Below are 7,998 nucleotides of genomic sequence, written 5' to 3' on the forward strand. Positions count from 1 at the left end.
GGAAGGAGGAAGAGAGGAGGAGAAGGGAGAGTAACACAAAGGGAGGGAGGAAAAGAAATGAAAGAAAAAGGAATAAAGAATTCATTCCACATTTACACATTTCCATTTCTATCCAGAAATATAAGGCTCATCCCAGATCCTCGTACATTTTTTCTGTAGCTAACCAACTGATTGGTTAATTCGGTCTCATTCTGCGTGTTTGTTTGGATTAGTGCAGGAGATACAGCACAAGGACCTCAAGGTGTCAGACTCACACTCCATAGAGTTATCACTGGGCACTGTGGTTTAAAAAATTCCCACTGTCCAAATGACAGCAGTATTATGACGTTTTTCCCCGCTGACTTTAAGAAGCTTAGTGTCAAGTGTATGTCTTGTCAAGTGTCACTCTTGCGCAGTATGGCTGAGAGGATTCTCATAGGTCAGGAAAGACTTTCCCTTGGCAAGGTGTTCACTTTGTACGCAACAGGAGACCCGGAGAGCTTCGTGGAGTGAGGGGTTTAACGGAAGCCTTCACACCAGTACCTCGATCAGCGATCCTCTTCTCTCTTTGCAGTGTGAGGTAGAGTTTCCCTCACCACATTCACACCTGTCCATGACAAAGCCTTGTGCAATGCACAGTATGATTCAAGAGACGTGCAAGCTTCAGCCTGACACTCAATCTTGCCCACTTGACTTTGATCTCAAAATCAGCCAACTGGAAAGCCCACATCTATTTCTAATTCCAGTGGGAGAAAAGCTGTTTACCCTTCCAAAGCAATACTCACAGGAAAAGGAGAAGCAAGCAAGCTTTCTTTCAAGCACCTTGTTTCTTTTATTCTTTTATTTCAGTTTAGGGACGTCTTAAGTACAGAGCAATGTAAAGGCCAGATTTGCAATGAGTCTTGAAAAGGTCTTAATACATTATTATATATATGATTGGGGGAAATTCAACTACAGTTCAGTGTGCCACATTGTTTCATGGTTTCCTGAAAATAGTGTTAATGGAAGAAGTCGACTTGTACCTTTGGGCTCTGTAGAAGCCAGGTAGGTATGCTGGGAATAAGGAAGGATGAAGAAGAAGGAATAAAGATGAAGCCAGGAAATGGAGTTGCTCTGGCTTCCTACTCTGAAGGTAGTAGAAACAGCGGAGAGTTTTACTTTTCATGCTTTTGGCCAGGGTGGTCTCAAACTTCGATCCTCCTATTTCTACTTTCTGGATACCTGAAATTACAGGCATAAAACAGCACACCTGGCTCTGTCATGTATTTTAAATTATCCACCTTCTTCCTTTTCTGCTTCTCCAGACTATGGAATTCTTGGAAAGAAGGACTAAATGTTCATTTCACTCCATTTTTTATTATTTAATGTAGAGCTTGGAAGACACAGAAAGTCAACTGTATATCCACGAAAACCCTCCCACAAATTGTTGAAGATGCCTTTCAACTATTTAGATCTTTATTTCCTTACAATAGTCTGCCAGTTTTCTGTCTTCAGGATACATATATTCAAGCAGTGATTTAATCTGTTTTATCAAGGAATAGTTTTGACTTTGACCATGGGATGTGCACGGAACTAAGTACTGAGAAACAGTAACGAAAGTGCCAAAGCCCACTTCACACAGCTCACCGACTGTGGAAATGTATGTGTTGGGATGTGATTCAACTACAGGCTTCGCAGTATAGTCTGTCAGTACCGCTTCAGCTTCACAAAAGATCCTTCCTTTTCTTGTGCCGCGTTGGGTCTAATAGCAAACACGGGAAAGCCCAAATCAAGCTTCTTCCAGAAAAAGAGGAGATTGGTCATGGCTTGCCTAAACCTCTCCTTCCTTTTTCTCTATTTCACCAAACCTTCCTCAATCTGGATCTCTCTCAGAAACCCAGGAAGAGGTCTTTTCAAACAAAGAACCTCACATTTAAAGTTGTATTATATACAAAAGCAAGCTCATTTAAAAATCCTGGTAAATTCTTTCTGAACAGGGAAGGACACATAGAAGGATTGTAATTCATAGGAAGTAAGGAGATGACTAGACTATTCTCAGAAAAATGAATTATATGGACAAACGATATCCAAACGAGGCAGGCACACTAATTTTTTTCTCTAGCTGAGCAAAAGGTAAAGCTAAAAGAAGGAAGGAAATCTCAGATAGGGAAATTAAAGCCAATATGCTTCTGGCTTAATGACAGTACCCTCTGAGCTAATTAATTACCAGCCAGGGGGTTATGAAGGGAGTTGTATGAACTTCTTAAATGAATAAGCAGAGGAAGGACCATACTGTGAATCTATTTTGAGGGCTAGAAATTGGCTTGTGAAAAAAAAAATGGCTGTGACACTAGAAATCAAAGAAAAATGAAGTGTAAAAACCTACTTAGCAGGAATAACCATGTAAAATAACAATCTCTGAACTGGATAATCTGACTCATCTCTGAGCAGGCATCATCTGATAGGATTTCTTTGCTTATCCACTCCTTCCTTCCTTCCTTCCTTCCTTCCTTCCTTCCTTCCTTCCTCCCTTCCTTCCTTCCTCCCTTCCTTCCTTCCTTCCTTCCTCCCTCCCTCCTTCCCTTCCTTCCTTCCCTTCCTTCCTTCCTTCCTCCCTTCCTTCCTTCCTTCCTTCCTCCCTCCCTCCTTCCCTTCCTTCCTTCCCTTCCTTCCTTCCTTCCTCCCTCCCTCCCTCTTTCCCTCCCTCCCTCCCTCCCTCCCTCCCTCCCTCCCTCCCTTCCTTCCTTCCTTCCTTCCTTCCTTCCTTCTTTCCTTCCTTCCTCCCTCCCTCCCTCCCTCCCTCCCTTCCTTCCTTCCTTCCTCCCTCCCTCCCTCCTTCCCTTCCTTCCTTCTTTCCTTCCTTCCTCCCTTCCTCCCTTCCTTCCTTCCTCCCTTCCTTCCTTCCTCCCTTCCTCCCTTCCTCCCTTCCTCCCTTCCTCCCTCCCTCCCTCCCTCCCTCCCTCCCTCCCTTCCTCCCTCCCTCCCTTCCTTCCTCCCTTGCTCCCTTCCTTCCTTCCTTCCTCCCTTCCTTCCTTCCTTCCTCCCTTCCTTCCTTCCTTCCTTCCTTCCTTCCTCCCTTCCTTCCTTCCTTCCTTCCTTCCTCCCTTCCTTCCTTCCTTCCTCCCTTCCTTCCTTCTTTTCCTTCTCCATGAGAAGGGTTCCAAGAACTGGGAGAACAGAACGAGCTACAAATAACATTAGCGCATAAGGAATGAGAAGGAGAATTTTTTTCCCCACTCAATTTCTCCTAGGAAAGAAACAATTTTAAAGACGTTTCCTTTAGAATTATTCATGTGTTAATTAGCATTACAATCATCCATAAGATCTAGTTAACTATGTAGATTTCAGATCTTTCAGAAAACTGTGGCATGCAGTTCAAAGACACTGGATTGCCATTAAGTTCCTCAAGGATTTGAAGAATCACTTCTTTTGGATCTCCTATTTCTGGCTTTTGCTTGGCAATGAAGAGTTACAAGATCATGATAGAACATGCAGGAAGCATGCAAATATTCTCCATGCCAAGAATTTAGAAAATAGGACAGCCCAACCAAGGAGTGCCAGGAAGAACTCCCCACCTCAATTTTAAATCATTTCTAGCATGTATGAGCTGTGGGCTTTGTTTGAAGTCTAATTTTGTTTTATTTCATTTAAAGGACATCTTTGTGAAAAAGCATACTGAAACTGACTACATAGCTAGTCATCCAGTTATTTGAGGGGGGGAAAAATTGAGAAGGTGAGACTCTGAGTTCACACAGAGAAAAACTCAATTATTCTGAATTTCTAGACATATAAAGATCTTTAATCAATGTTTGATTATGAATTTAATGAATGGATTCTCAAAATGTGGCCCTAGGCCAAGAGAATCAGCATCAGAGAGAGACTCAGTCTCTGATTCTGAGTCAGAAACTCTTGAAGTAGAACTTAGTAGTTTATGTTTTAATGAACTATGCAGATGTTTGAGAATCATTGACTTACTTAAGATTGTTAACTGGAGTTACTGGCTAAGCCATGGATCTGAGGAGTGACATTGTAATTTTATACCACCGAATTTATAGTTATTAAACTAGCTCATTTCTAAGTATAACAGGTCCTATAAGCAACAGGTAAGGATTTGGTAATTAGGTGCTAAGATCAAGGAAAAAATACAACTGTCTAGATTTATTATCAAATAAAGTCCATATACAATCTGTAGGTTAAGTGTACAGCCATGATGGTTATTTATTCATTTATTCATTCGTTTTTGTACTTACTGCTTATACATTTTTATTCTGCAGTATTAGCTTAGATGACTCAGAAACACCTTGATTCATCAGTGATTTTTTTGTAGTATGTCCTAACCACATAATCCTTGATATAACATCATCATTTCATACTGAAGGAAAAGTAGCACCTTTACCAGTAAATGGGACCCGTTACCTGATTTTTCTCTAGGCACAGTCAGGTAATGATTTCACTGCTTGCTATTTTGCAGGAGCAAACCATCTTGGTAGTAGCCTGGCTTACAAATGCCAATTCTTCCAGGACACAGTAATTACATTTTTCTTGCTTGTTAATATACAGTTGTTCTCTTGAATCTTAAGAATGTAGTCCATTAGTCATCATTGTTCTCAAATTGCACCTGAAAGAATTAACTACATCTCCAGAGCCTTCACATTTGGCGTTCCTTTCTAGAACAAGTGGAAATGCTTAGAATTAGATTACAATGTGGGCTACTGCCTACCAGTGATTGATTTGTGAAGGCTTATGAATTGGTTGCTAGGTTTTCTCCATGACATGAAATAGGAAGGCCCCACGAGGGAAACTCAATGCACATGAGATATTTTCTGCCGTTTACTCCAGGGTCCCTTGTATTAAGATATTGAATTTAGGCTCTGTCTGTTCACTGTAAATGTTTACATATCCTCGCTTTGATCACTGACAGCCACATAAAGCCAAATATTTTCTCATATGTGAGTGTGTTTGAGTGTGTGTAAATAGCTTACATAATCATATGTGTATCTATATGAACTGTAAAATGATTTTCTAATTAACACTACTTCAATGATAATCTAGTGACTTACCATAAGTTACTTACATAAGTTACCTTTAGTTTGAGAATGTTCAGTGAAATGAGTTGCTCAGCATTTGTAGGACCTACTGAACTTCCTTGTTTTTATTTTTGTTTTTCTTTTTTTTCCTTCAAGCTGATCTGCTAGTGATTAGCCTTGAAAGTTCTTGAAGTCTGATCCGAGGCTAATCGTTCTGTTTCCTTGAGTGTTCATGGGGACATGCCATCAGCATTTGCTAAGAACCTACCATGCACAAAGCAATGCAAGGACCACCACTCTGAGCATACCTGGCTTCTCATTATCTGGTGACAGCAGAGCTCACAAGCTGATCGCTCAAGTTCATTACCTCTTCTTTCAAAGACTCAATTTTTCATCTTCCATTGTTACTGGGTGTGGTGTATGGCCAACTCCTACCAAGAAGTATGGTAGACCACAAGTACAATTCTTGGTTGTTCCTGGCCGGGTCCCATTCCCTCCTATGCATTCATCTTCACATAAACTTCCGTGCTGTCTGTGCTTCTCTAACTAGCACATTGAGAAGAAGGCCATGAGGAAGTTCATATGTTGGTGGTGGTGATGGTGGTGGTGGTGGTGATGTGTGTATGTTGGTCCTAGGGCTTGAACTCAGAGCCTGAGCACTGTCCCTGAGCTTTTTTTGGCTGAAGGCTAATGTTCTACCGCTTGAGGCCCAGCTCCACTTTCTGCTTGTTGATGGTTAATCCCAGATAAGAATCTCATGGTCTTTCCTGCCCAGGCTGGTTTTGAACCTCTATCATCAGACCTCAGCCTTTTCCACAGCTAGGATTACAAGCATGAACCATCAGCACCCGGCTTGAGAGCATTGTTGAAAAGGGCTTTGAGAGCTATCAGGCATTACCTTGTCAGGAGGATCCTTGGGCGTTAGGAACATTCCCACATAAAAATGTTGAAGAAAATCTATTTAAATTCATTAGGTTATTGATAGTTAATAGTTATTAGTTTTATTTAACTGAGGGGGAGTCAGTCATCTGAGGACACTGGAGACAAACCTAACAAATGAAGGGGAAGTAGACCCTAAAACAAGTGGTTTATTTCTTCAATTCATTTGTATTAATGCAAAAGACAAGGCTAGGGTATGAAAACCAACACACCTGTCTTTTGTGATCTTTACGCCATTTAAGAATAACAGCAATTGCTCAAGTGCAGTTTTATAAGTTATTCTTTCTACGTCCTTTGAAACACTGAGAAGGAAGGAGCTTCCAGAAACGCTTTGCTCCCTGTGAGACTTTGGTCATTTTGGAAGTTACTTTGCACAGGGATAACCAACTATGACCGCAGACAGCATGCCAAAGATGGGTTACAACAAGAGGCTAATTGTCTGCAAAGACATCTGAAATCGTCTTATTTCCATTTTATGTCATTTGTTTATTCTATTTGATTTCATGATACTTAGGTAGCTGCACAAAAGGGTTTCAGCTCAACATGTCACTTGGTAGAATGCATCTTGATCAACGCCACTAGCATCCTTCAGCATGCTCCCCCTCTCCCGACTCCGCCGCTCCTCTCAACTTCCCTCGTTCCACTTTCACACCTGCACACTGAACGTTAGAATGTCACTGCACTCTCCATCTGTCTACCCGCCTCTCGCTAAGTGCCGTAACTGCCACCTCGGACATATTTTAAGTAATTTCTATTACCTTTTACTGGTAATTCTAAACAGTGCTAGTGATTTAGAAAAAAAATACTCTTCCTGCTAGGGCAAACTGCTCACCCATCTCTACCTTCGCCCTCTACCTTCATCTCTACTTTCATCTTCTAGATGCCCGAAGTATCTCAATTAGGAATGGTTTCCAAAGGCTTTCATCATAACAGCTGGTCCACACCAGGAGATAAAATCACAGAACTTTTAAGAGTGCATTGCCTAGGATGGTAACCCAGGGTCTGTTATTTCTGGTCAAAAGAAATGTAGCAAGTGACTACAGGGAGGCTTCATGTAAGAGCTTATTCTTAAGACTTTAAAAGTTTCCGAGTACTATGGTATACTACAGTAAAGAAAGAATACACAAGATGAAGAGGAGAGATACCTCCAGAGCTAAGAGGGAAGCCAAGAGCAAAGAGGATGTTACGTTACAGTCTACTGGAAAATGACAACTGAGCCAAGACTCAGAGACAAATGTTGACTTTTATTGCATTCAGAAGGAAAATACCATGTCTTTGTTGAGTGTCCATATCACATGGTCAAAACAGTGTGTTTATCTAGAAATACCGCCATTGACTGTATATAATTAATAGTGTGTTTGGGGGAGGGAAAACACTGGCAGTAATCCAGTAAAAGACACAGGGAACGTGTGATTAATGTTAACTTACACATTTTGTAAGTGATGCCCACAAGAACCCATTAGTCTAGGCAGTGTTTGCTTCCCTACTTTATAGCATTATGTGAAGCAATCCTGACTGTGCCTACCTGCCGAAAGAAGGCTGAATTCAGTGATATAGTAGGGCTCATCCAGGTGACTTGGATGATCAGCTTGGCAACTGCCTTTGCCAGGTCAGGATTCAACAAATTCCTGTCTTGAGCCATCTCTCAAAAACAGCCATTTGGGGGGCTGGGGATATGGCCTAGTGGCAAGAGCACTTGCCTCATATATATGAAGGCCTGAGTTCGATTTCCCAGCACCACATATATAGAAAACAGCCAGAAGTGGCGCTGTGGCTCAAGTGGTAGAGTGCTAGCCTTGAGCAAAAAGAAGCCAGGGACAGTGCTCAGGCCCTGAGTCCAAGGCCCAGGACTGGCAAAGAAAAAATCAAACAAAAAAAACCTGCCATTTTTCACTACCATGTACCATTCTCTTTCACTGAATGAAATGTCATTTGAATCCTCCACTTCTCTTGTGTGCTAACCTAGGCCTAAACATTTACAAAGAGGCATTTATTCATTTGAGAGGGAGTAGGACACACACACACACACACACACACACACACACACACACACACACAAGTTTAAGGAATGGGA

This window comes from Perognathus longimembris, chromosome 22, assembly GCF_023159225.1.
Source record: "Perognathus longimembris pacificus isolate PPM17 chromosome 22, ASM2315922v1, whole genome shotgun sequence".
Taxonomy (NCBI): Eukaryota; Metazoa; Chordata; class Mammalia; order Rodentia; family Heteromyidae; genus Perognathus; species Perognathus longimembris.